Genomic DNA, 26,023 nt, shown 5'->3' with positions numbered 1-26,023 from the left:
AGTAACAGGAAACTAATTTGCTTAAGCTCTTAAAAAAGGTTTATCATATATCATGAGAAATTGAGCAGTTGTATACTTTCACAAATGATTAATTCAGTGATTGATTGACATCATTAAGCACCTAGGTTATTTCCATCTCTGTAGTCTGTGTCTTGTCACAGGCTTGTTCTCCGTCAGCTTCTGTCAACAGTGAAAGATGTCCATCAGTTTCAGGTTTCACACTCAGACACAAGTTACCCAGTTAAGGAAAAGGGACTTTGTCTTCCTTGTTTGTCTTTTAAGATTAAGGAAGCTATTTTGAGAAGTCCCACCTGACTGCCTACTGCCAGCAACTATCTCGTCACATCTCATTGATCAAATGTGTCATATGTCCTGGTCTAAAAGAGCCAATTACAGCTGGCTTAGACCAATCATGTTTACCCTCTGCATCTGAAAATATGTCCTGCTTCCACAAAATCTCACAGCTGCACAGAGAAGGAAAGAGCTTAAAAAAATATCAAATTCCTTTAAAAAGGTGGAAAGAGGAATGGTTCTTAGCCAGGCATCCAGTGGTATCTGTTATACTAATTATGCTTTGTTGGTATTCTGCATTCTTCCTAGATTAACATTTTTATTTTCCCTGAGGACAGAGCAGATAATCTGTGGGTCTACTTTAGAGTGAAAAATCTCCAGGAATACAGAAATCAAATTGAATAGGTGATTGTCTAGTAAGTAGGCAACTATTATTATCTATATTCACATTCTTCTTCCAAATTCTGAGTCCTCGTTTTCAATAGAATAATTTTAAAATATACAATAAAGATTTAGTCTCTCTCTGAATTACATAGCTCTGTTCCCACTCACAATCACATGTATAAATGAACCATTTGTTTTCTAACTGCTGTGTTTGCCTATGTGGTTCTCTCAACACCACAACCATCGTACCCCTAACAGCATCACCCCAACAACCAACTCTTCCTGTAATTCTCTCTTGTACCTGACCAGCTCATGTATATTTATTTGTCTGACAAAAGAGGAGTTGTTCTTCCTTTATTCCTTCATATTTTAGTGGTACACTTCACTCCTCTGTGAAATATTTCACAAATCATCAGGTGACCTATTGCTCCTTCATTTACCCATTTAACTTTGACCATACTCCTGTTAGATTGATTGTTTTATGGCCTAGCATTTAGTTGATGATTTCTCTCTGCACTGAACTTTACACTTTTTGAGGAAAAAGCTGATGTCCTTGCTGCTTTTGTATTTGAGTTTGTAATAACTGGCATAAGGCAAGTTATTGTGTGTTTGCTAGAGTGTGTGCCTGGGCAACAGATGGTGTTAGTCAGTGTTCATAAACCAAACAAATAGTTGAACATTGTTTTTCTTTTTCCTTGATAAGGAAATAAGGCATCCTAGAGAAGTGTTTCTCAAAATTTTCCACAAATGTCAAAATGTTTCCTTGCCCAAAAATTTGACCCACAAGACACAATCTGTAGAATATAATAAGCAGTGACCTACTACAAGTGCAAACTTTCTTTAAATAGGATGTTTAATCTTTTAAAACCATACTGATTTTTTATTCTATAGTGTTTACTCTTTTATTTAAAATCCCTGATGAAAAAAAAAAATCCCTGATGTATCTATATTCTAGATCATACAATATCTAGGATTTGTTTAGCATAAAATAATATTTACTTATTATTCTGTAAAATCAATATCCAGGAAGAATCACCTTGTTTATTTATCTTGATATCCTAGGCAAACCATTGTATATTCTCCAAGGGGTTGAATTCTATAATTAGGAAGCAATGTAAGGCCTTAGAATATAACATTTTGGGATGTGAGAAGCATGTAAGACAATAGAGATATAACATTTTGTCCACAATAATTGTCTACTAATAATTGCTGTGTAGGAGTAACTACTTTCACTTCATTGTACGAATAAGTGAAACCCTTATGCTCGTATTACTATAATTTACCTTGATATATAAAACTGATTTTGAAAAGGTTAACATATGCAGATTATATCCATATCCTTGAATATAAGGATTCATTTAAGTCTTTAAGGTATAAAATAGTTTGATTTGTGTTGTTTACTTATAAATATGAGTAGATTGTGATTATTTTAGACAAGTATTGGAATAGAAAAAAAAAATACTAAAATGAAACCACTGGGGAAGAAAAAAAATCTGCAAGAAAAAAAATCTGCAAGAAAAAAAAGGCAGTTCCTAAAAGCATAGCACTTGAGTTGTCACAAATGAGGAGACAGCCAATAAATGGTTCATTCTGTCTATCATAGCATATTTATAAATCCATCTGACATGTTTGGCATATCAGAGGGCTGAAAAACAAAACTGTAGATTTCCCACTATAGATGACACCACCAATGAAGGGGTTTAGGGAAGTTGTTTGGTCATTTTCGTTTATCTTATTTCTCTCCATCCCATTCTTAACAGCTCTAACACATAAGGTCTTCAGAATCCCAGGAAACAGGATCAAAGTTTAATCTTTTGTTTTATTTTCTCCAAGGACATTTGGTTGTTTTAAGATCACATCAAAATATGAAAAAGATGTACAACTCTGGGAATATATTATGGTAGAAAAAGATGTAAAAGTGATTATAAAAAACGGAGACCAATAGTTTGTTCTTGACCTTTTTCTTTTCTTTTTTATTTCTTATATCTAAAAGTGTTTTCATATGTTTAGAAAAGTAGTTTGCAATATTAAGAGCCAATTTTAAAGATTCAAGAAAAAGGAGAATGACAACAGAAGAAAAGAATCTTCATTAAATCTGTCATACTAGGATGCAGATTCTGAAGTATTGAGATAAACAGAGACCTACATGCTTTTCTGTTCAATCCTTGAAGAGATTCACATGCAGATACCATCATTCAAAACATGAATTTCTTCCCAATTTAAACTCAAATTTTTACTCAGAATAAATGTATCTCCATTTCTGCATACTCTTCAAAATAGTAAAATTGAAAGACTGCTAATTATCTTAATTCAGAAAAATTTCTATCCAAACAGATCAAGGCATCGTTTAGTGGGCTTAAAGATGTATGGTTAGAATGGAAAAGAGAGAAGGAAATTAACAAAACATTTTTTTATTTCACTCTTACCAACTTAGACAATCTTTTCCAATTTGTCAGACTATTTATTAATAAAACTAGTTAATTTCAATCTTTGAGTGTTATGTCTTCATTAAAATTTTTTTTCTCAGATTACATAAAACTGAGATAGTAAATAGGAAACAAGCAGAAAAAAAAAAAAGGAAACAAGCAGAAACTTGAGATATAGGTAATTTGAAAACTGGATGTCATTCATTTACATTTTTTTAAAGATTTTATTTATTTATTCATGAGAGAGGCAGAGATATAGGCATATGGAGAAGCAGTCTTCCTGTGGGGAGCCCAATGTGGGACTCAATCCCAGGACCCGGGATCACACACTGAGCCAAAGGATGCTCAACCACTGAGCCACCCAGGCATCCCCTCATTTACATTTTTAAACAAATACTATATGTTCTTTTTTATATTGAAACATGATTGACATAACATTACATTAGTTTCAAGCATAAAACATAACGATTTGATATTTGTGTATATTACAAAATGATCTACCACAGTAAGTCTGGTTAACATGGATTACCATAGATAGTTACCATTTTTGTGGGGGGGTGTTGGGAGATGAGATGATGAGAACTTTTAAGTTCTACCCATCCTCGCTCCCTGCCATTGGCAACCACCTGTCTGTTTTCGGTATCTGTAAGTTTGGTTTGGGGTGTTTCGTTTCATTTTTATTTTTTTCAGATTGCACATACAAATTAGATCATATGGTATTTATCTCTCTTTTTCTGACTTATTTCACTTAAGCATAATGTCCTCAAGGTTTATCCATTTTGTCACAAATAGCAGATTTCCCTTTTTATGGCTGAAAGATATATATAATTTATTCATTTATTTGTTTATGTATACTATGTTGTTTCCATGCCTTAGCTATTGTAAATAATGCTGCAATAAACATGGAAATGCAGAAATATCTTTCAGATAGGGATTTTATATTATTTTATTTTGGATATGTAACCATAGGGTGGTTGCTGGATCATATGGTAGTTCTATTTTTAATTTTTTGAGGAACCTCCATATTGTTTTCCATAGTACCCATATTGAATTACATTCCCAACCAACATTGCACAAGGATTCCCTTAACTTCACATCCTTGCCACCAGCATTTGTTATCACTTACCTTCATAATAGCCATTCTAACAAGTATGTTCCATTCCATTGTGATTTTGATTTTCACTCTCCTGATGATCAGTAATGTTAAGGATATTTTCATGTACCTATTGGCCATTTGCATATCTTCTTCAGGGAAAAAAGTCTATTCATGTCTTTTACCCATTTTAAATCAGATTATTTGTTTTTTGCTGTTGAATTTAATATTTCTTATATATTTTAGACGTTAAGTGCTGTGTGCAAGTATCTTTTTCCTTGCCATGGGTTGCTTTTCATTTTTTTGTGCAAGAGCATTTTAATTTGATATTATCTCACTTTTTTTTTTATTTTATTGCTTATAATTTAGGTGTCCTATATAATGCTTCATTGCAAAGACCAATATCAGGGATAATTTTTCCCTGTTTTCTTCTAAAACTGTTATGGTTTTAGGTCTTACATGTAAGTGTTAATCCATTTTGAGTTAACTTTGTGAGTCAAGTAAAATAGTGGTTCAGTTTCATTCTTTTGCATGTGAATATCCAGTTTTCCCAACGCCATTTATTGAAGTCTGTCTTTTCCCGAGTGAGTATTCTTAGCTCTTTAGATATTAGTTGACTATATATGTGTGGGTTTATTTCTGGGCTATTGTTTTTTTTTTTTTCCCATAGATCTCTGTGTCTTTTATACTAGTACCAAACTGATTATTTGTCTGTTTTTCAGGACCAAACTGGTTTGATTACTATAGCTATGTAGTGTAGTTTGAAATCAGGAACTGTGATGACTCCACCTTCATTCTTTCTTCAAATTGCTTTGGCTATTACATTTTAACATTAATAATTATTTTAATCCATGAACACAGGCTATCTTTTCATTTTTTGTATCTTCTTCTATTTCTTTTACCAATGTCTTGTAATTCTTGTGTAGAGATCTTTTATCTTCTTGGTAAATTTTGTTTTTTAAGTAACTTTTTATTTTTGATGCTATTGTGAATGGCTTTTCTTCTCTTTTTTTTCAGGCAGTTCCTTGCTAGCGTAAAGAAATATAATTGATTTCTGTATTCTGATCTTATACTTTGCTAGTTTACTGAATTAATTTATTTAGTTTTAAGAGTTTTTGGCAAATTCTTTAGGATTTTCTAGAAGTCATGTTATCAGCAAATGGAGACAATGTTACCTTTTTTTTTTAATTTGAATGTTTTTGATGTCTTCTTCTGGCCTGATTTCTCTAGCTAGGACTATGGTACTATGGTGAATAGGATTTGTGAGAATAGGCACCCTTGTCTTGTTTGTGATCTTAGGGAAAAAAGGCCTTTAACTTGTCAATCTTGAGTATGTTGTTATCTGTGGTTTATCATATATAACATTTATTATGGTGAGGCACATTCCTTTTATACCCAACTTATTAAGGGTTTTCATCATGAAATGATATTGTATTTTGTCAAAGTTTTTTCAGCATTGATTGAGACAAACATATAATTTGAAAATGTTTCTCATTCTACTACTGTGATGCATCACCTTTACTGATTTGTATATGAACCATCACAGGGATGCACACTAGGGATGAATCCCACTTTATGGTAGGATATGATTCTTTGAATGTGCAGTTGAATTTGGTTTGCTAGAATTTATTGAGATTTGAATCTATATTCATCAAGAATATTGGTCTGAGGTTTCTTTATTGGTATTTTTATTTGGCTTTGGTGTGAAGGTCATGCTGGCTTCTTAAGTGAGTTTGAGAGTGTTCCTTCCTTTTCAATTTTTGGAAGACTCTGAAAAGGATGGGAATTAATTGTTCTTGAAATATTTAGTTAAAAAAATGAAATATTTAGTAGAAGTCACCAGTGAAACCATCTGATACTGGGCTTTCATTGTTGTTGTTAGGAGGTTTTGCTTATTTATTTGTTTGTTTATTAAATATTTTATTTTTATTTATTCATGAGAGACACAGAGAGAGAAGCAGAGACATAGGCAGAGGGAGAGTCAGGCTCCCTGAAAGGAGTCTGATGCTGGACTCAATCCCAGGACCCCGGGATCATGACCTGAGCCAAAGGCAGATACTCAACCACTGAGCCATCCAGGTGCCCCTGGAAGGTTTTAGATTACTACTTATATTTCCTTAGTTTTTAATAGTCTTTTAAGGTTTTCTATTTCTTTAGCATTCAGTCTTGGTAGTTGTATGGTTCTAGGAATTTGTCCAAACTTTCTGGCATACAATTTTTCATAGCTATCTTGAATGATCCTTTGTATTTCTGTGGTATCAGTGGTGATGTCTCCTCTTTCATTTATAATTTGATTTGAGTCTCCTTTCCTTTTTTCTCGGTTAGTCCAGGTAAAGGTTTGTCTATTTTATCTTTTTAAAGAAAAGATAGGTTCTATTGTTTTCCTGTCACTGTTTCATTTATTTCTGCTCTAGTCTTTTTTCTGATATATGCATCCATCACCATAAACTTTCATGTTAGTATTCTTTTTGCTGCATCCCATAAGTTTTAGCATGTTTGTTTTCATTTTCATTTGTCTCAAGATAGGTTTTTTAAAGTTTCCTTTTGATTTCTTTTTGATCCATTGGTTGTTCAGGAGTGTGCTGTTTAATTTTCATATATTTGTGAATTTTTCAGCTTTCCTTCTGTTATTGATTTATAATTTCAAACTTTTGTAATCACGAAAGGTATTTGATACAATTCAAAATATATGAACTAGATTATATTTGTTTTGTGATCTAACATACAATCTATCCTGGAGAATGTTGTATGCACAATTGAGAATAATATGTACGCTAGTGCTGTTGGATGGAATATTCTGTATCTATCTGTTAGGTCCAAATGCTTAGTTATGTTAGTATGGTGTCTAAATGAGGTGTCTCTAGATCAAATGAGGGCTCCCAAATGTGGGGTGACAACTAAGTGGAGACAAAGAATTCACCTAAGGCAGAACAAACCAGATAGAAGTCTGTTGAATACACTCCAACGTAGCAGTGGGCAGAACAGCAGAGGAAAGGCTGTTGGCCAGAAGGCAGTGGGTGGAAACTGTATATAAAGGGGGAAGGTGAGGAGGTATGGCAATATATGGAATTTCCCCTTTTGTGTTAATTGTGCCTAACTGTGAGTAATCCATTAGTCAGGTAGGACATATGAATATTTTGAGGTGGGTGGATGGCATGATGAGCATGCCTGCATTTAGGTAGGCCGTCACTGTGGGCTTTCTACATTCCTTTGCTCTAGCTGGCTAACAATGGCTTCTAGTTAGTATTTGATTTATATTTAGGTGCCCCTATGTTGGGTGCATAACTATTTATAATTTATAATCTTATAAATTGACCCTTTGTCATAATGTAATGACCTTCTTTGTGTCTTGTGACTATTTTTAGTTGTCTATTTTGTATGATTTAAACATAGATATCATCCTCTTTGTCCTTTTTTTAAATATAAATTTATTTTTATTGGTGTTCAATTTGCCAACATATAGAATAACACCCAGTGCTCATCCCATCAAGTGTCCCCCTCAGTGCCCGTCACCAAGTCACTCCCATCCCCCACCCACCTCCCCTTCCAGCACCTCTAGTTCGTTTCCAAGAGTTAGGAGTCTCTCATGTTCTGTCTCCCTTTCTGATATTTCCCACTCATTTTTCTCCTTTCCCCTTTATTCCCTTTCACTATTTTTTTTATATTCCCCAAATGAATGAGACCATATAATGTTTGTACTTCTCTGATTGACTTATTTCACTAAGCATAATACCCTCCAGTTCCATCCACATCGAAGCAAATGGTGGGTATTTATCGCTTCTAATAGCTGAGTAATATTCCATTGTATACGTAAACCACATCTTCTTTATCCATTCATCTTTTGATGGACACCGAGGCTCCTTCCATGGTTTGGCTATTGTGGACATTGTTGCTATAAACATCGGGGTGCAGGTGTCCCGGCATTTCACTGCATCTGTATCTTTGGGGTAAATCCCCAGCAGTGCAATTGCTGGGTCATAGGGCAGGACTATTTTTAACTCTTTGAGGAACCTCCACACAGTTTTCCAGAGTGGCTGCACCAGTTCACATTCCTACCAACAGGGCAGGAGGGTTCCCCTTTCTCCACATCCTCTCCAACATTTGCTGTTTCCTGCCTTGTTAATTTTCCCCATCCTCACTGGTGTGGGGTGGTATCTCATTGTGATTTTGATTTGTATTTCCCTGATGGCAAGTGATGCGGAGCATTTTCTCATGTGCGTGTTGGCCATGTCTATGTCTTCTTCTGTCAGATTTCTGTTCATGTCTTTTGCCCATTTCAGGATTGGATTGTTTGTTTCTTTGCTGTTGAGTTTAATAAGTTCTTTATAGATCTTGGAAACTAGCCCTTTCTCTGATACGTCATTTGCAAATATCTTCTCCCATTCTGTAGGTTGTCTTTTAGTTTTGTTGACTGTATCTTTTGCTGTACAGAAGTTTTTATATTGATGAAGTCCCAATAGTTCATTTTTGCTTTTGTTTCTCTTGCCTTCATGGATGTATCTTGCAAGAAGTTACTGTGGCCAAGTTAAAAAAAGGGTGTTGCCTGTGTTCTCCTCTAGGATTTTGATGGAATCTTGTCTCACATTTAGATCTTTCATCCATTTTGAGTTTATCTTTGTGTCTGGTGCAAGAGAGTGGTCTATTTTCATTCTTCTGCATGTGGATGTCCAATTTTCCCAGCACCATTTATTGAAGAGTCTGTCTTTCTTCCAATTGATAGTCTTTCCTCTTTTGTCAAATATTAGTTGACCATAAAGTTGAGGGTCCACTTCTGGGTTCTCTATTCTGTTCCATTGATCTATGTGTCTGTTTTTGTGCCAGTACCACACTGTCTTGATGACCACAGCTTTGTAGTACAACCTGAAATCTGGCATTGTGATGCCCCCAGATATGGTTTTCTTTTTTAAAATTTCCCTGGCTATTCGGGGTCTTTTCTGATTCCACACAAATCTTAAAACAATTTGTTCCAACTCTCTGAAGAAAGTCCATGGTATTTTGATAGGGATTGCATTAAACATGTAAATTTTCCTGGGTAACATTGACATTTTCACAATATTAATTCTTCCAATTATGAGCATGGAATATTGTTCCATCTCTTTGTGTCTTCCTCAATTTCTTACAGAAGTGTTCTGTAGTTTTTAGGGTATAGATCCTTTAACTCTTTGGTTGGGTTTATTTCTAGGTATCTTATACTTTTGGGTGCAATCTTAAATGGGATTGACTCCTTAATTTCTTAATCTTAAATTTCTTAATCTTAAATGGGATTGACTCCTTAATTTCTCTTTCTTCATTGTTAGTGTATAGAAATACCACTGACTTCTGGGCATTGATTTTGTATCCTGCCCCACTGCCAAATTGCTGTATGAGTTCTAGCAATCTTGGGGTGGAGTCCTTTGGGTTTTCTATGTAGAGTATCATGTCATCGGCAAAGAGGGAGAGTTTGACTTCTTCTTTGCCAATTTGAATGCCTTTAATGTCTTTTTGTTGTCTGATTGCTGAGGCTAGGACTTCCAGTACCATGTTAAATAGCAGTGGTGAGAGTGGACAAACCTGTCTTGTTCCTAATCTTAGGGGAAAGGCTCCCAGTTCTTCCCCAGTGAGAATGATATTTGCTGTGGGCTTTTTGTAGATGACTTTTAAGATGTTGAGGAATGTTCCTTCTATCCCTACACTCTGAAGAGTTTTGATCAGGAATGGATGCTGTATTTTGTCAAATGCTTTCTCTGCATCTAATGAGAGGATCATATGGTTCTTTTTTTTTTTTTTTTCTCTTGCTGATATGAGAATCACATTGATATTTTACAAGTGTTGAACCAGCCTTGCATCCCAGGGATAATTCCTACTTGGTCATGGTGAATAATCTTCTGAATGTATTGTTGTATCCTATTGGCTAGTATCTTGTTGAGAATTTTTGCAACCATGTTCATCAGGGATATTGGTCTATAATTCTCCTTTTTGGTGGGGTCTTTGTCTGGTTTTGGAATTAAGCTGATGCTGGCCTCATAGAATGAGTTTGGAAGTATTCCATCTCTTTCTATCTTTCCGAACAGCTTTAGTAGAGTAGGTATGGTTTCTTCTTTAAACGTTTGATAGAATTCTCCTGGGAAGCCATCTGGCCCTGGACTTTTGTGTCTTGGGAGGTTTTTGATGACTGCTTCAATTTCCTCCCTGGTTATTCACCTGTTCAGGTTTTCTATTTCTTCCTGTTCCAGTTTTGGTAGTTTGTGGCTTTCCAGGAATGGTCCATTTCTTCTAGATTGCCTAATTTATTGGCGTATAGCTGTTCATAATATGTTTTTAAAATCGTTTGTATTTCCTTGGTGTTGACAGTGATCTCTCCTTTCTCATTCATGATTTTATTAATTTGAGTCTTCTCTCTATTCTTTTTAATAAGTCTGGCTAATGCTTTATCTATCTTATTAATTCTTTCAAAGAACCAACTCCTGGTCCTGTTGATCTATTCCACAGTTCTTCTGGTCTCGATTTCATTGAGTTCTGCTTGAATCTTTATTAACTCTCTTCTTCTGCTGGGTATAGGATCTATTTGCTCTTTTTCCTCCAGCTCCTTTAGGCGTAAGGTTAGCTTTTGCATTTCAGTTCTTTCCAGTTTTTGGATGGCTGCTTGTATTGCGATGTATTTCCCCCTCAGGACTGCTTTTGCTGTATCCCAAAGATTTTGAATGGTTGTATCTTCATTCTCATTAGTTTCCATGAATCTTTTTAATTCTTCCTTAATTTCCTGGTTGACCCTTTGATCTTTTAGCAGGATGGTCCTTAACCTCCACATGTTTGAAATCCTTCCAAACTTCTTCTTGTGATTTAGTTCTAATTTCAAGGCATTATGGTCTGAGAATATGCAGGGGGCGATCCCAATCTTTTGGTATTGGTTAAGACCTGATTTGTGACCTAGTATGTGGTCTATTCTGGAGAAAGTTCCATATGCACTTGAGAAGAATGTGCATTCAGTTGCATTTGGATGTAAAGTACTGTAGATATCTGTGAAATCCATCTGGTCCAGTGTATCATTTAAAGCTCTTGTTTCTTTGGAGATGTTGTGCTTAGAAGACCTATCGAGTATAGAAAGTGCTTCATTGAAGTCATCAAGTATAAGTGTATTATTATCTAAGTGTGTCTTATCTTTGGTTATTAATTGATTGATATATTTGGCAGCTCCCACATTCGGGGCATATATATTGATGATTGTTAAGTCCTCTTGTTGGATAGATCCTTTAAGTATGATATAGTGCTCCTCTTCATCTCTCACTACCGTCTTCGGGATAAATTTTAGTTTATCTGATATAAGGATGGCTACCCCTGCTACTTTTGAGGACCATTTGAATTGTAAATTGTTCTCCAACCTTTCATTTTCAGGCTATAGGTGTCCTTCTGTCTAAAATGAGTCTCTTGTAGACAGCAAATAGATGGGTCCTGCTTTTTTATCCAGTCTGAAACTCTGCGCCTTTTGATGGGGTCATTAAGCCCATTCACGTTCAGAGTTACTATTGAAAGATATGAGTTCAGTGTCATCATGATGCCTATTCAGTCCCTATTTTTGTGGATTGTTCCATTGGACTTCCTCTTAAAGAGGAATTTTGAGAGTACCCCTTAAAATTTCTTACAGAGCTGGTTTGGTGGTCACATATTCTTTCAGTTCCTGCCTATCTTGGAAGCTCTTTATCTTTCCTTCCATTCTGAATGACAGCCTTGCTGGATAAAGTATTCTTGGCTGCATGTTCTTCTCATTTAGGACCCTGAATATATCCTGCCAGCCCCTTCTGGCCTGCCAGGTCTCTGTGGAGAGGTCTGCTGTTAACCTAATATTTCTCCCCATAAAAGTTAGTGATTTCTTGTTTCTTGCTGCTTTAAGGATTCTCTTTATCTTCGTAATTTACAAGCTTCACTATTAAATGTCGAGGTGTTGAGCGGTTTTTATTGATTTTAGGGGCAGATCTCTCTATTTCCTGGATCTGAATGCCTGTTTCCCTTCCCAGATTAGGAAAGTTTTCAGCTATGATTTGTTCAAATACATATTCTGTACCTCTGTCCCTTTTGCACCCTTGGGAACCCTAATTAAAGGTAGATTTTTCTTTCTGAAGCTGTCATTTAATTCCCTTAATCTATCCTCATGATCTTCTAATTGTCTCTTTTTCTTCAGTTTCCCTCTTTGCCATCAACTTGTCTTCTATGCCACTCACTCGTTCTTCTACTTCGTTAACCCTCGTTGTTAGGACTTCTAGTTTGGATTGCATCTCATTTAATTGATTTTTAATTTCTGCCTGATTATATCTAAATTCTGCAGTCATGAAGTCTCTTGAGTCTTTGTGTTTTTTTTTGAGCCACCGGTAGCTTTATAATAGTGCTTCTGAATTGGCTTCATCCTCTTTGTCCTCCTCTTTTTTTTTAAACTATTCATTTGGAATTATTTTTTTTCATCTCTTCACTTCCAGACTATTTGTGTTCTTAATGCCTAAGGGAGTCTCTTTTAGGCATTCATTTAGTCATTCTATGTGTTTTTGTTGTTGTTGTTGTTTTTTTTTGTTTTGGATGTGCTGCTGCTTTATTACTGCATTTTCTTGAACATTTGCAACATGCCACCAAGGTTACTTAAATTCAGGTATCCCCCCTGGTCTTCCTTCTTATTTTCATGGAAGCTCAGAGGATTTTACTCAAAGGAACAGAAAGGGACAAAAGCAGCAGCAAAGGCTTAAATAAAGAGGTCAGGGAGGAGTTGAGGTTGAAAGCCTCTACCTCTCTGGTCCTTGGTTCTCATCCTTCAGCTCAAGAAAGGCAGACTTCATAGAGTGGCTGGGGAATACATGCCTTTTATTGGTCTAAGGAGCATAACTAGTTCATAGGCTTGGGCAGAGCTCCCCTATCTGTATGGCTCCCATCTCCCTCTCCTGGGAGTTTGTGACTCACCCCAGGGAGAAAAGTGTTCTGGACAGGAGTGGCAGACAGAGCCAGGATAAAAAATACAGAACTGGGGTCTGAAAGGGTATCATGGTAAAGTAGAAAACACAGGGTTATGAGATCATCCAAATAAAAAGTCCACCCGGGCAGAAGAGAAGTTTCTCCACGTGGGCCCCCCACCTGCCCTTGCCAGGAATGGGAGGGGGCAGGAAGCTTCGGCTGGAGATTTCCTACTGTGCCCTTCGTGCCATCAGCATCTCCCGGATGTTGTCCTCAGCTTCCTTCACACTCCGCTCCAGGTAGGATTTTTTCTGTTCTAGTTCTTTAATTTTTTCTTCTGCTATTTTCTGTTTCTCTAACAGCTGACTGTGAATTACCACCTTGGACTGAAGAATAAACATTCTTCCTACACCTTCATACATGTTAGTCTCATCTACCAAAGTCATAATCTCTGTATCTGTAAGATGTGCGTGCTTTTTTGTTCTGTTTAGCTGTTCAATCTGTATGTCTGCAAGCTTCACCTTCTGTTGAGTGTCAATAACTTTGGCTTGAAGTTCTGTGAAGGCCTTCTTCAACTCCAGATCCACGGGTTCCTATGTGTGTTTTTTTTTTTTTTTTTTTTTAATATAAATCCTAAAGAGCGCTTTTTTTTTTTTTTTTTTTTTTTTAAGATTCTATTTATTTATTAATGAGAGACACACGCACACACAGAGGCAGAGACACAGGCAGAGAGAGCAGACTCCATGCAGGGAACCCGAGCTGAGACTCGATCCCGGGTCTCTAGGATCAGACCCTGAGCTAAAGACGGCACTAAACCGCCGATCCACCAGGGCTGCACATTCTATGTGTTTTGACTGGAAAATGTAATCCATTTCTTTTAAAGTATAATTGATATGTAAGTACTTACCACAGCCATTTTGTCAATTGTTTTCTGACTGTTTTGCAGATCCTTTGTACCTTGCTTCCTTTCTTGTTGTCTTCCTTTGCTACTTGATGACTTCTTGTGGTGGTACCTTTGACTCCTTTATAATAATCTTTTATGTATCTATTAAAGGTTTTTCCTTTGTGGTTACTATGACACTTACAGAAAAATATCATGTAATTATAGCATCCTATTTTAAACAGATCGCAACTTCAAAAGCATACAGAAACCTTGTACTTCTCAGTTCCTCACATTTTAGGTTACTAATGTTACAACTTATATCTTTTAAAAATATTTTTTATTTTACCTATTTAAACTCCAGTGGTGATTTATGCATCAACATTACAATATCAGAGACTCTTTTTTCATTTTTTTTCTTTTTTCATTTTATATTTACCTGTGAGTTTTACACATTCATATGCCTTATGATGTTAATCAGCATTCTTTAATGTTTTAGATTGAAAAATGTCTTTTAGCATTTTTTCATAAGGAATATTTAGTGGTGATGAATTCTTTCAGTTGTTTTTGTTTTTGTTTTTTTAATTGGTGTAGTCATTTGGCTAGATGAGGTTCAGGTTTGGAAGGTATGTCATTGTAAAATATAAAAATGTGAATATTGGTAGCATTAAGATGGTATTTAAAACCATAAGATGAGAAGAGCACCTCGATGGCTCAGTCCAGTTAAGCGTCTGACTTCGTTTGGCTCAGGCCATGATCTCAGGGTCCTGGCATCAAGCCCCTATCTTGAGCTCCATGCTCAGTGGTGAGTCTGCTTCTCCCTTTCTCTCTGCCCCAACCCCTGCTCATGCTCCCTCACTTTCTCTCAGATAAATAAAATCTTAAAAAAAAAAAACAAACAAGAGAAAATCTTAAAGTAGTGTGAATATATAAATAAAATGCTTAAGACTGAGCCTCACAGCACTGCAGCTTTAAGAGTTTGAGGAGAAGGGAGGGAAGCAACATGTGAGACTGAGAAGGTAAAACCTGTAGATGGGAGAGCACCAAAAGCCAGCAGTGGGTGTGAAGCCATAAGAAGGTGTTCTCCACTTGTGAAAAGAAGGAGATCTTACCAACACAGATATTTTGTGAATTAGAAATCCCCCTCTTTGTAAGGTAACAAAGAGTCTATTTTAGTTAAGGCATGTGCTAAGTACCTTTCTCCCTCTACATTCTCCACTGTAGTTGTGAAAATAGAAGGACGATACTCTCTTTCATTACTTGAATACTATGTCATTTGATTGTGAAAATGCTATTTTCTCCCAAATAGTATGATGAAAAATTAATGACCACTTATTGAATGTCAGTGAGGGTCAGACAATGTGCTGGAAGGATACTCTTGTACTTGTGGACATTGTGTCTTATACTCACAACAATCATTCAGTCAACATTTTGTGGATGAGGCAATGAGTCTCAGAGAGGTTAGGTATATTACTGAAGGTGATAGATTAACTAATAGAACTACCAGGTACATTTAAGCCTATGCTTCTCTTATAGTAGAATTGAATATTTCATCTAAAGTTAGAATATGGGATTCTAGTCCTTTGGCTTTTTCTGGTGACTGAGAGACCTTTCAAGTCATTAAGCATCTCAGACTTTATTCCCCCATTATCAAGATGGTAAACTAAAGAATTCTCAATTTGTTTGCCAGGAATCATATTCTGAGACTTGGATTTCATCTGATAGCCTAATCATCTAAGCTATGATAGACTCAGATTTTGTTAGCTCTCAGAGAAATAAAGACAAAGCTATATACTTTAAACCATCCATTCATCTGATACAGGGCCCCAGCAACAATAACTAAATAAAAAAGTACTGATTATTTATAATGTGGCAAGGCACCTTCAAGAAAATTGGAAGTGCTTTAGATTCAAAGGGTGAAACATAATTTCTAGTCCTCCAGGAGTTTATAATCTATTCTAATTTTTGTGAACAATGGCAAGCATAATATAAGGCCATATAAAGGATTAGTTTAGGATAAAAATAATAAATGTAATAGGAGACACAAGTTTTATTCGTTTTTCTATATGTAAACTTTGCAGGCATTTGTTAATCTTGTATTTATCTTTAATTTTTTAATGTTATCATTCAATAATATCAATGTTAAATGTTATAAGGCAATCAGATTTGAGTTTATTGTTTTCTCATACAATGCAATGAAAAATGTCATTTCATACCTAATGTTTTCTCTACTTTTATCTGTGTACTTGAGAACACATGGATTTGGGGTATTTTTGTAACCTGCATAATAAATGCAAAACAGTTCCTTATATATACTAGGTCCACAAGATATTTAATTTAGCCGGTTCCTAAAATAGAAAACAAACAGGGAAGTAATTAGTTGATAAAAGATTCTTCAATCCCACAGTGATGCTGAGCTATAGTTATAGATACTATTTGAAATAACATACAATAGTGAGTGTGTGTGTGTGTGTGTGTGTCTGTTTATGTGTAGGTTAGCAAAGTTGATGGGACTATAATACAGTAAAGTCAAATATAGGTATTTGCCCCGTGGGGTTTAGATTTGTCCAAGTCTGTGACTGCCAACTTTCTCCCTCATGCTCGTAAGCCTAGTTAATAATGTGTGATACTGCTCAGAGGGTGAGCTGAGTCAATTAAGAAGGGGAAAAGAAGGTTTACATAGGTAAATAATGCAGAATACATAGCCATATATCTGCCTTAATAAATTTCATATTATATTAGAAATTATACTAGATGTATAAGAAACTATTATTTCACATATTGAATGTTCTACAGAACATGAACACAATATATTTATGAAGCATTTATGTTGACAGTGTTACATATATTTTCTCTTTAAAACTCACACTCAAAACTGAAATATATCACAAGTATATAGAATTATGTTCCTTTTTACATAAACACTAAAAACCCCAACCCATGTTTGACTAGGTTATAGATATAAAGTTTGTAAAATACAGAAAATACAAGATATGTGCAAGGAAGTTAAATTAAAATTCATATTTTCTGATTGTATTTATTTCACTGAACAATTAAATATACATGGTTTTCTTTGGCTTGAAATTTATGACCTTGTTGACCTATAATCATACCTTCTTACTGTGTGTATTATGGAGCAAATTCCATTAAATCTATGTTTCCTGCAGTTAAGAAGCGTTGCCGTTTCCTCCGAGATTCTTTTTATCTCTATTTCTCAGTATCTGTGTAGAGATTCTTATTCATTTGAAGACAGTGGAGCTGAATTCTAATGAGTCAAGCCCCAAGTGTTCATTTCATGGGTAATTTCTTCAGGTGCCAAACATCGACCAACATTTTCAGGTGCCAGAGTGGGTATGATTGTTCATTTTCTCTTGGATGGTGCCAGAATGCATTTCTTTTCAAGATATTTAACCCTACACTATTTACTTGACATGCCCCCTTAAGACTCATGTCAAGATTTTTTTTTCTAAATAGATACCAGTGTAATCTAAAAAATGAGTGACTTGGATCAAAATAAAAAAAATAAAACAGTATCATTTGTCACTGTGTGCACTAGTAAATAAATACTCTGGTCTCAATAATGTTGAGGAAGGAGAATATATTAGTCTCTATCCATTAGTCACACACTCATCCATAAAGTGCTCAAATATCATTTGAATGGACATTCTTTTGGCATGTGGACTAGAAGAAGCTACATCCTTATTGGCACGGCATTGAAGATAAATTACTTGGTATCATTTCCTGTATTTCACACACCCACATGAGCAAGTTAATGGCTTTTGCAATTAATATTTTTGGATTTTTGCCAACTTATCTTTTGAAATCCTGTAATATGAAAAAGTAGAAGTTTGTATTGAGCTTTACTACCTAGTCTATAACAGAATGTTCAGAAATAACATTAATCCCAGATGTCATGTTCCCATCAGGGTCTAGTTCATTCCTTTTAAAAGTCATAGAATCAGAAGCAGGCAAAATTCTCATGATTAAGCTCTGTTTTTTGAAGCAGTGCCTAAAGCTGTCAATTTTCCTTCCTCACTCCTATAGAGCCCAATAATCATCAATTAAATAATTGATACATGTTGAGAAGCATTATTTAAATTTTTGGTCTAGCTATAATTATTGAATTTTGAAACATATTAAGCTTCTTTGCCTCCTTTTTCTAAAAAACTCCAGGTACTAACAGGTCACACCAGAATATTTTGGCAGGAAGTTCCTTACTGTTGATAATATGATAATACCATCTGATATCTTTGGATTTACCTAGTAGTAAAAGATAATTGTATGCTCTTTCCTAACCCCATAAATTCAGCAAGATAAGAGTATCCATAATGTCATTTAGAAGACTTAGAGCACAGTAGAAGGACCATGATCTTTGGAATCCCAATTTGGGAAAAAAAAATAAAAGTTTTTTACTTCCTATTTATGGGATATAGGCAACTGTCTTAATTCTTTGAGTCTGAATAACCTCATCTGTGAAATGAGGATAATGTTATTTGCTACTACATGGCAGGATGTTTCTAGAAATTGACATTGTTTTATCCGATATTGGCAGAATGGTTTAATAAGTGTTATTTAATACGATGTCTTTAATAAGGTATGTTAATAATGACTATTATTCTTAATAAGAAATTTGAAAAGAATACTAAACTAACTCACTCATTCAATAAATATTAAATGGTTAATACTTAACAGTTGTGAAGTATTGTTGTCTGTGTGCAAATCAGTAAAAGAATTCCCCAGGAATAAACTTCTAAGAATTAGATATTAAGTTTTTTCTATCAATCCACCACATTTATGTATCTATCTATCTATTTATTAAAGATTTATTTATTTATTCATGAGGGACACAGAGAGAGAGAAAGGCAGAGACACAGGAAGAGGGAGAAGCAGGCTTCTCGCAGGGAGCCCAATATGGGATTCCATCCTGGATCCTGGGATCGTGTCCTGAGCTAAAGGCAGAAGCTCAACCGCTGAGCCACCCAGGCATCCCAATCCACTGCTTTTAAATTGTCAAAGAAAATCTTGAGAAAAGCAGAGTTGCAATAATCTATTTTATAAGCTATCTTCCCAGGTATTAGTTTGTGGCTTTTGCCATTGTACTTAATAAATAAGAAATCTAATAAATAGTTTTACTACCACAATGCAGATTTGGCCCCAGTGTCCATAACTTATTTTATTTTCTGAAATGAGAGAAGACAATCCTCTCAAATTGGCTTTTGAAATCAGACCAAATGCTCCAGATGTTCTAGCACTGCCAGCAGAGCTTGCCTGTGATCCATGTCAGAACTGCAGCTGTCAACACAAAAGCACACCTGCCACTGGTTTACTATCAGCAAATGACTTTTCAATTGTATTAGGAAGTGAAGCAAACTGCCGAATGAAGCATTCACCTTTGAAAAGAATCCATGTCATAGGATGATTTTGCTCCATAAAAACGCAGGAATCTCTAGAGCCTTCTCAGGCACTAACCTTGAGCCTGAGCAACATTTGAAAATCAGTAGATAAATCTGAGTGTTCTTAGATCATTAGATAGAACGAGATTGGGGTGGCTCATTACAGAGAAGCAAGTATTTACACATTAATTAAGGAAACCCTACTACAACCTGGCACAATTCACTTCATAAGCATAACTAAACTGTAAAGTAGAACTAAGTAAACTTATTTGATGTTCAGTGCTACGGAGGATTTGTTTGAAAGACTCACTGTTTGGAGTAATAAAATTTTAGATATTTTTAGGTTTTAGTTATGTTTTGAGGTATAACTAAATTTGAAAAGTGGCAATTGACAATGAAGTTCATCCCTAAGTGCAAGAGCAATGACTCTTTGACTTCAAATTAAAATCATTTCCCTATTTTTGCATACTTCCCATGTATTGTTTCTCTTTAATTTTGTTTTGTTTTAGTGGTTTATTGAATCAACAGAGACATCATATGTCATATAAGTCAGACAGACTCAGCAAATTAAATTGTCTGAGCTTCAGTTTATTTGTAAAAGTGAGATACTTATATGAAGATTAAATGAAATTCTAAATATTGGTGATTCTCAAACTTAGAGGAGATTCTGAGGTGGGGCATACAGATCTATACACCTAGAAACCCTTGCAGGTAATAGTGAGGAGCAGTTAAACTTACACATCTTTATAATTTCTCTGTATTTGTTGCCTTTTCTGCCTCATGGTTTGTTTACTTCTCTCTTTTTTCCACTTCCTGCCTTTACTGATGATAATAGGCATCTTTCTGGATATCTTAATTCAAACTTCCTGAAAGATGATATCAATGTTTCACTTAGTCACTCTTTACCTTTTGATTACCTCTTGCAACACCCCAATTTACAGGGCATTGGCAGATATATAAATTGGATTGGAGCATTACACTTAAGACTGGTCCAGGCTGGTGACACTTGGTTGATGGAGTTACATGGTCAGCTTTTTAACAACAGCTTTATTCAGTAAGACTGGTATGTACTCACTGGCCATTAAAATGGGAGCTACAGCTGAATTTTAAAAGATCGTAATGAAAGGAGAGCAGAGGATATAGTGAAAAGTACATAAGAACCAAACATGAATGTGATATTCTCAGCCTCTGATCCCTAAGTTCATATCTAGTTTTATGGAAACATATCTCAGAACTCCAAAAGATAGTGAATTTGCTGACCTGATATACATTTGTAAAAAAACAAACAAACGAACAAACTATTATAGCTTTATTTGAAAGAGAGAACAGGCAGGGGGAGGGGCAGACGGAGAGGGTAAAGGAGACTCCCCACTAAGCAGGGAAGCAAAAGATGTGGGCAGGCCAATCCCAGGGCCCTGGGATCATGACCTCAGCCAAAGTCAGACATTTAACCAACTCAGTCATGCAAGCACCTCTCTGAAATTTTAAATATGTCAACATTCAACAGATATTTTAGATATATTTTTTTAAAAACCCTATATACATAACTATATCTATGCCAGAACCAATCTACTTGCATGTTATCATGTGTAGAAGAAAGCACCTGTGTTGATGGAGGATTAAAGATAAATAATGCTGCTTAGTACTACCATTGGAAAACTGGAGGTGTACTAGTTTTATTGAATAATTAGATACCCTTATTTTAAATACTATATTTCTAAAGGTTATACAGTTTTGGCCTCAATTTGTCAACTTTATGAAATTTTATAGTTAAGCATTTAGTGCTTTTTCTATTATGATTCTATAAAGTTTATGAAAGGTTGGGTTGGTTATCATTACAAATGGTTCATTCCCTCCACCTTAATCCCATTCCTTGAAATACCGTCAGATTAGACATATAAAGAATACTAACTTGAGACTTAACTCAAACCTAATTTATAGTTTTGAGCATGTGACTATAGCCATTTAGGGGGCTAACACTATGTACATTTTACCAAAACTAATAATTTCTTGGGACATTGCCATTTATACCCTCTATTGTCCATTCTGCAATGTGCCAGGGAAAGGAAATGGGGCTGCTGAGTACAGTCTGGTAAAAAAAAATATCATGAAATGCATTACATTATTTGAAATCCTAAAATGAATAATTTTTTAAGTCTAGAGATTCATTAACTTTAGAAACCTTGACCTACCATGAATTGAAAGAAAAGATTCTATTCCAATCCATAACATTTGTTTTCTCTAAAGCTGTGCCACCTTTCTCGGGAGAAAGACATAAAAAACTTTAAATACAATTGAAGTTGAAATGAGAAAATGAGTCACACACACATTCACACACCAATCCAAGATTTTGGATATTGGCTTACAGCCTAGTACATTATTTAATTTAGTTTTTACATATTATTATGAATTATGTGAATATTAATTTTCACATGCTTTTACATCTAGAAATAATTTATATTTAATGAAATCCTCATATTTTAGGTACACCGCCAGATGAATTTTGTCAAATGTACATACCTGTTTATTTCACATCCTTGTCAAAGCATAGACTATTCTCATCAATCTGGAAAATTTCCACATTTCACTTCCCAGACAATCTCTGCTCCTCCAAGAGGCAAGCACTGTTATGCTTTCTGTCATCAAAGATTAGTTTGTCTGTGAAAGAACTTCATATAAATTGAATCATACAATAGATACTCTTTTGTGGCTGGCTTTAGTTGTTCAACATAAAGGTTTTGTGATTTAAACATGTTTTGCATGTATTATTAATGCTTTTTCCTTCCATTGTGTGAATATATGCAATTTGTATATGAGTTATTTCCATTATGAAAAACTCTTCTATGGTCATTCCTGTATGTCTTTTTATATTGAAACTTTTGTTGAGCTAATTGTAGATTCCACCTGCAGGTGCAAGAAATAATTCAAGATCCCTTGAATGCTTTGCCAAGCTTCCTCCAAGGTTCCTCCTATATTTGCAAAAATATACCATAATATCACAGCCAGGCTATTGGCATTGATACAATCTACCTGCTGTACTCAGATTTCCTTGGTTTTACTTGTACTCTCATGTGTATGAATGTGTGTATTTTATGTACAATTTTTTCACCTGTGTAGGTTAGTGTATCTACTACCACATTCAAGATACTCAGCAGTTCCAACATGGCAAGTAATGCTTCATGTTGCTCTTGTACAACCACATCTACATCCTTCCTCAGTCCACCCTCTATCACTTATTTAACCCATCCTTCACTACTACCTCCTGGCAACCACCAATCTGTCCCCCATTTCTAAAATTTTGTCATTTCAAATATTATATAAATGGAATCAGGCAGTATATTATGTTTTAAGATTAGCTGTTTTCATTCAACACAATTCTCAGGAGATTCATTCAAGTGGCTGCACATATCAAGGATTCATAGCTTTTTATTGCTCAGTAGTGATAGGGATGTGCCACAATATTTTTAAGCATTTACCTGTTGAAAGACATCTAAGCAGATCCCTGTTTGGGGCTGTTTCAGATAAAGCTGCTATGAAACATGCAAGTTTTATGTAAATATGAGCTTTCTTTTTTCTTGGATATACACGTATTTATATTTTTAGTACAACTGTTAGGTCATATTATATTGGTATGATTCATTTTATAAGAAACTGCCAAACTCTTCTGTAGATGACTAGCATTTTTACATTCATACTGGCACATTTATGATTGATTCAGTTTTTCTGATTCCTTGCAGTATTTGGTATTATCACTAACTTTTATTTTAGCCATTTTGATCAGTGTATAATGATAATTCATTGTGGTTATAACTTACATTTCCCTGATAGCAAATGATATTAAACATCTTTTCATGGGTTTATTTACCATCTCTGTATCCTGTGAAATGTTTATGTCTTTTGCTCAATTTTGCTAATTGGATTTTTTTTTTTACTGTTGATTTTTGAACAGTATCTAAATTATATTTGATATCAGTCCTTTGCCAGATATGTGACTTGCAAACAGTATCCCCCAAGATATAGTTGACCTTTGTATTCTCTTCATGTGGACATTCAGAGCAAAACTTTCAATATTAATGATATGCATATAAGTCAAGAGTTTCCAGAGAAGTAAAACCATTAGGAAATATATTGTGTATGTGTGTATATATACTTACATATGCATACGTATGTATAATGTATAAATATAATTCATAATATATGCATGTATGCATATATACACTTAGGAACATACATACTTTTACATACACACACACACACACTGTATATGGAAAGAGATATTTTAAGGAATTGGCTTATGATCATGGGGGCTAGCCAGACTGACATCCATAGGGAGGGCAATCTATCAGGTTGGAGTTTCAGGTAAGAGTTGCTATTACAGTCCTATCTCTGAAGGCGGAAAATTGAGGCAGAATTTATTTGTTGCAGTCTAGGGCAACTTCCCTTTTCTTTAGAAAACATGTATTTCTTCTTAAGGCTATCTACTGATTGGATGAAGTCTGCCACATTATGGAGGGTAATCTGCTTTAAAGTTTACTAATTTAAATGTTAATCACATTAAAAATCATTATGAGCCTTATAATGCTCATATTCGTGTTTGACCAAGCAACTGGTCACCACAGCTTAGCCAAGTACACACAAAAAGTTAACCATTACAAGTTCAATTTATCATTTATTTCCTTTCATCAATCATGCTTTGGTTGTCATAACTAAGAAATCTTTGCCTAGTCATAGATCCCCAAGATAGTCCATGTTTTTTTTTTTCTTGAAAGTTTTATACTTTGTTCTATAACTAAGTCTATGCTGCACTTTGAGATAGTTTTTGTATACAATATGAGGCTTAAGTTGAGAGTATGTTTTTCACCTATAGATGTCTGATCACTCCAGCACCATTTGTTGAATAATTCCAACATTGAATTCATTTTATACCTTTGTTCAAAATAAGTAGAGCATACTTATTTAAGTTTATTTTCTAAAAGCATTTTGTAACGTGTTTATCTTTCTGCGGTAAATACCAGGGCATGGAACTGCTGGATCATGGGGTATATTGGTACTTAACACATTCTCAACAGCAGTTGGTCACATCAGTCTTGTGGTTTTTGTTCGTGTATGTTGGATGTATAGTGGCATCTCATAATGATTTGAACTTGCATTTCCCTAATGATGAGTGGTCTAGAGCACTTTATATATATTTGTTGGCTTTCTAAATTATCTGCTCACCTTTTGGCCTATCTTAAAAATTGGGTTCTTTATATGTTGACTAGATTGTAGGAGATATTTATATATTTTGAGTATAAGCTCTTTTTATGTGTGTATTATATGTATATTTATTTATATTTATACATATATTAATATATAAGCATAATTTTAGAAATGTGATGGTGTCTTTTTCAAACTTCTTTTTTTAAAAAGTTCATACTTTCTGTGTAAGAATATTTTTTGCCTATCCCAAAGATATTTGCCTATGTTTTTCTTGAAAAGAAGATACATTCTAAAGTTATCTGGTGTAGTGTTCTAAAAATATCAGTTATATTGGGTGCCCGGGTGCCTCAGTGTTGAGCATCTGCCTTTGATTCAGGTTGTGATCCCGGGGTCCTAGGATTGAGTTCCTCATCGGGCTTCTAGTAGGAAGCCTGTTTCTCCCTCTGTCTTTGTCTCTGCTTCTCTCTTTGTGTCTTTCATGAATAAATAAAATATTTTTAAAAAATATCAGTTATATCAAATTTTTTCATAGTACTGATCAAATTGCCTATATTCCAATTGCTTTTTCTGTTAATTACTGAAAACTGGTATAAAAATAATCAAATTCCATGATTGTGGAATTTTCTATTTCTCCATCTAGTGTTGTCAATTTTTGCTTCATTTATTTTTGAAGCTCTCTATAAGTGCATATACATTTAAGATTATTAATATCCATGTGATAAATTGGGCATTTTATTATTGCAAAACATCCTTCTTACCTTTGCCAACCTTGTCTTATACAGCACTCCAGATTTCTTATGAGTAGTGCCTACAAGGTGTAATTTTTACCATTGTTTGCTTCTAATTATTGTAGTGTCTTTATATCAGAATCTGTGCTTAAACAGTAAATAGTTGCATCTTGATCTATTATATATTGATACTTTCTACCTTTTAAACCAAGAGTAGAGCCTATGTTTTAGTCTATTTTCATTTAATGTAATCATTGACAAATATGGGTTTAGGTTTATATTTTTGCTATTTGTTTTCAGTTTGTCCTAAATCTTATTTACTATTTGCAACCCTTACCTTCATTCATATAGATTGTAATTTTGATTTAGTATCATTTCTATTCATCTATGATGAATAGAATTCCTTTTATTATTCCTTGAAATACATATTGCTGACAAATTTTCTTTTATTTTTATCGTTCAGCAAGTGCCTTTATTTCACTTTTATTTGGCTAAAGAAATCTTGGATCACAGTGTTTTTCTTTTTTCTTCTTGACATTTTAAAGATGTATCCTTGTCCTCTGGCTTACTTTGTTTTTGAAAAAAAAAAAAAAAAATCTTACCACAGCTGGGTTTTTTTTACTGTAATAAGACTTTTTCTAGAGCTACTTTGAAATTTTCCTCATTATCTTTCAGTTTGAGCAATTTATTTTTATATTCCTTGGGTTGTTTCTTGGTGT

General features: G+C 34.6%; 1 protein-coding gene and 1 pseudogene across 35 annotated transcripts in view; one reads left to right on the top strand and one right to left on the bottom strand.

Moving 5' to 3' along the window:
* The window catches only part of PTPRD (protein tyrosine phosphatase receptor type D), a 2,191,141-nt gene that overhangs the window by 1,019,032 nt on the left and 1,146,086 nt on the right, over nucleotides 1-26,023 (top strand). The window lies entirely within an intron of this gene.
* Nucleotides 13,171-14,020, bottom strand: LOC144322824 (prefoldin subunit 1 pseudogene; annotated as a pseudogene).

This window comes from Canis aureus, chromosome 10, assembly GCF_053574225.1.
Source record: "Canis aureus isolate CA01 chromosome 10, VMU_Caureus_v.1.0, whole genome shotgun sequence".
Lineage (NCBI taxonomy): Eukaryota > Metazoa > Chordata > Mammalia > Carnivora > Canidae > Canis > Canis aureus.
This window is presented reverse-complemented; position numbering and strand designations above follow the sequence as displayed.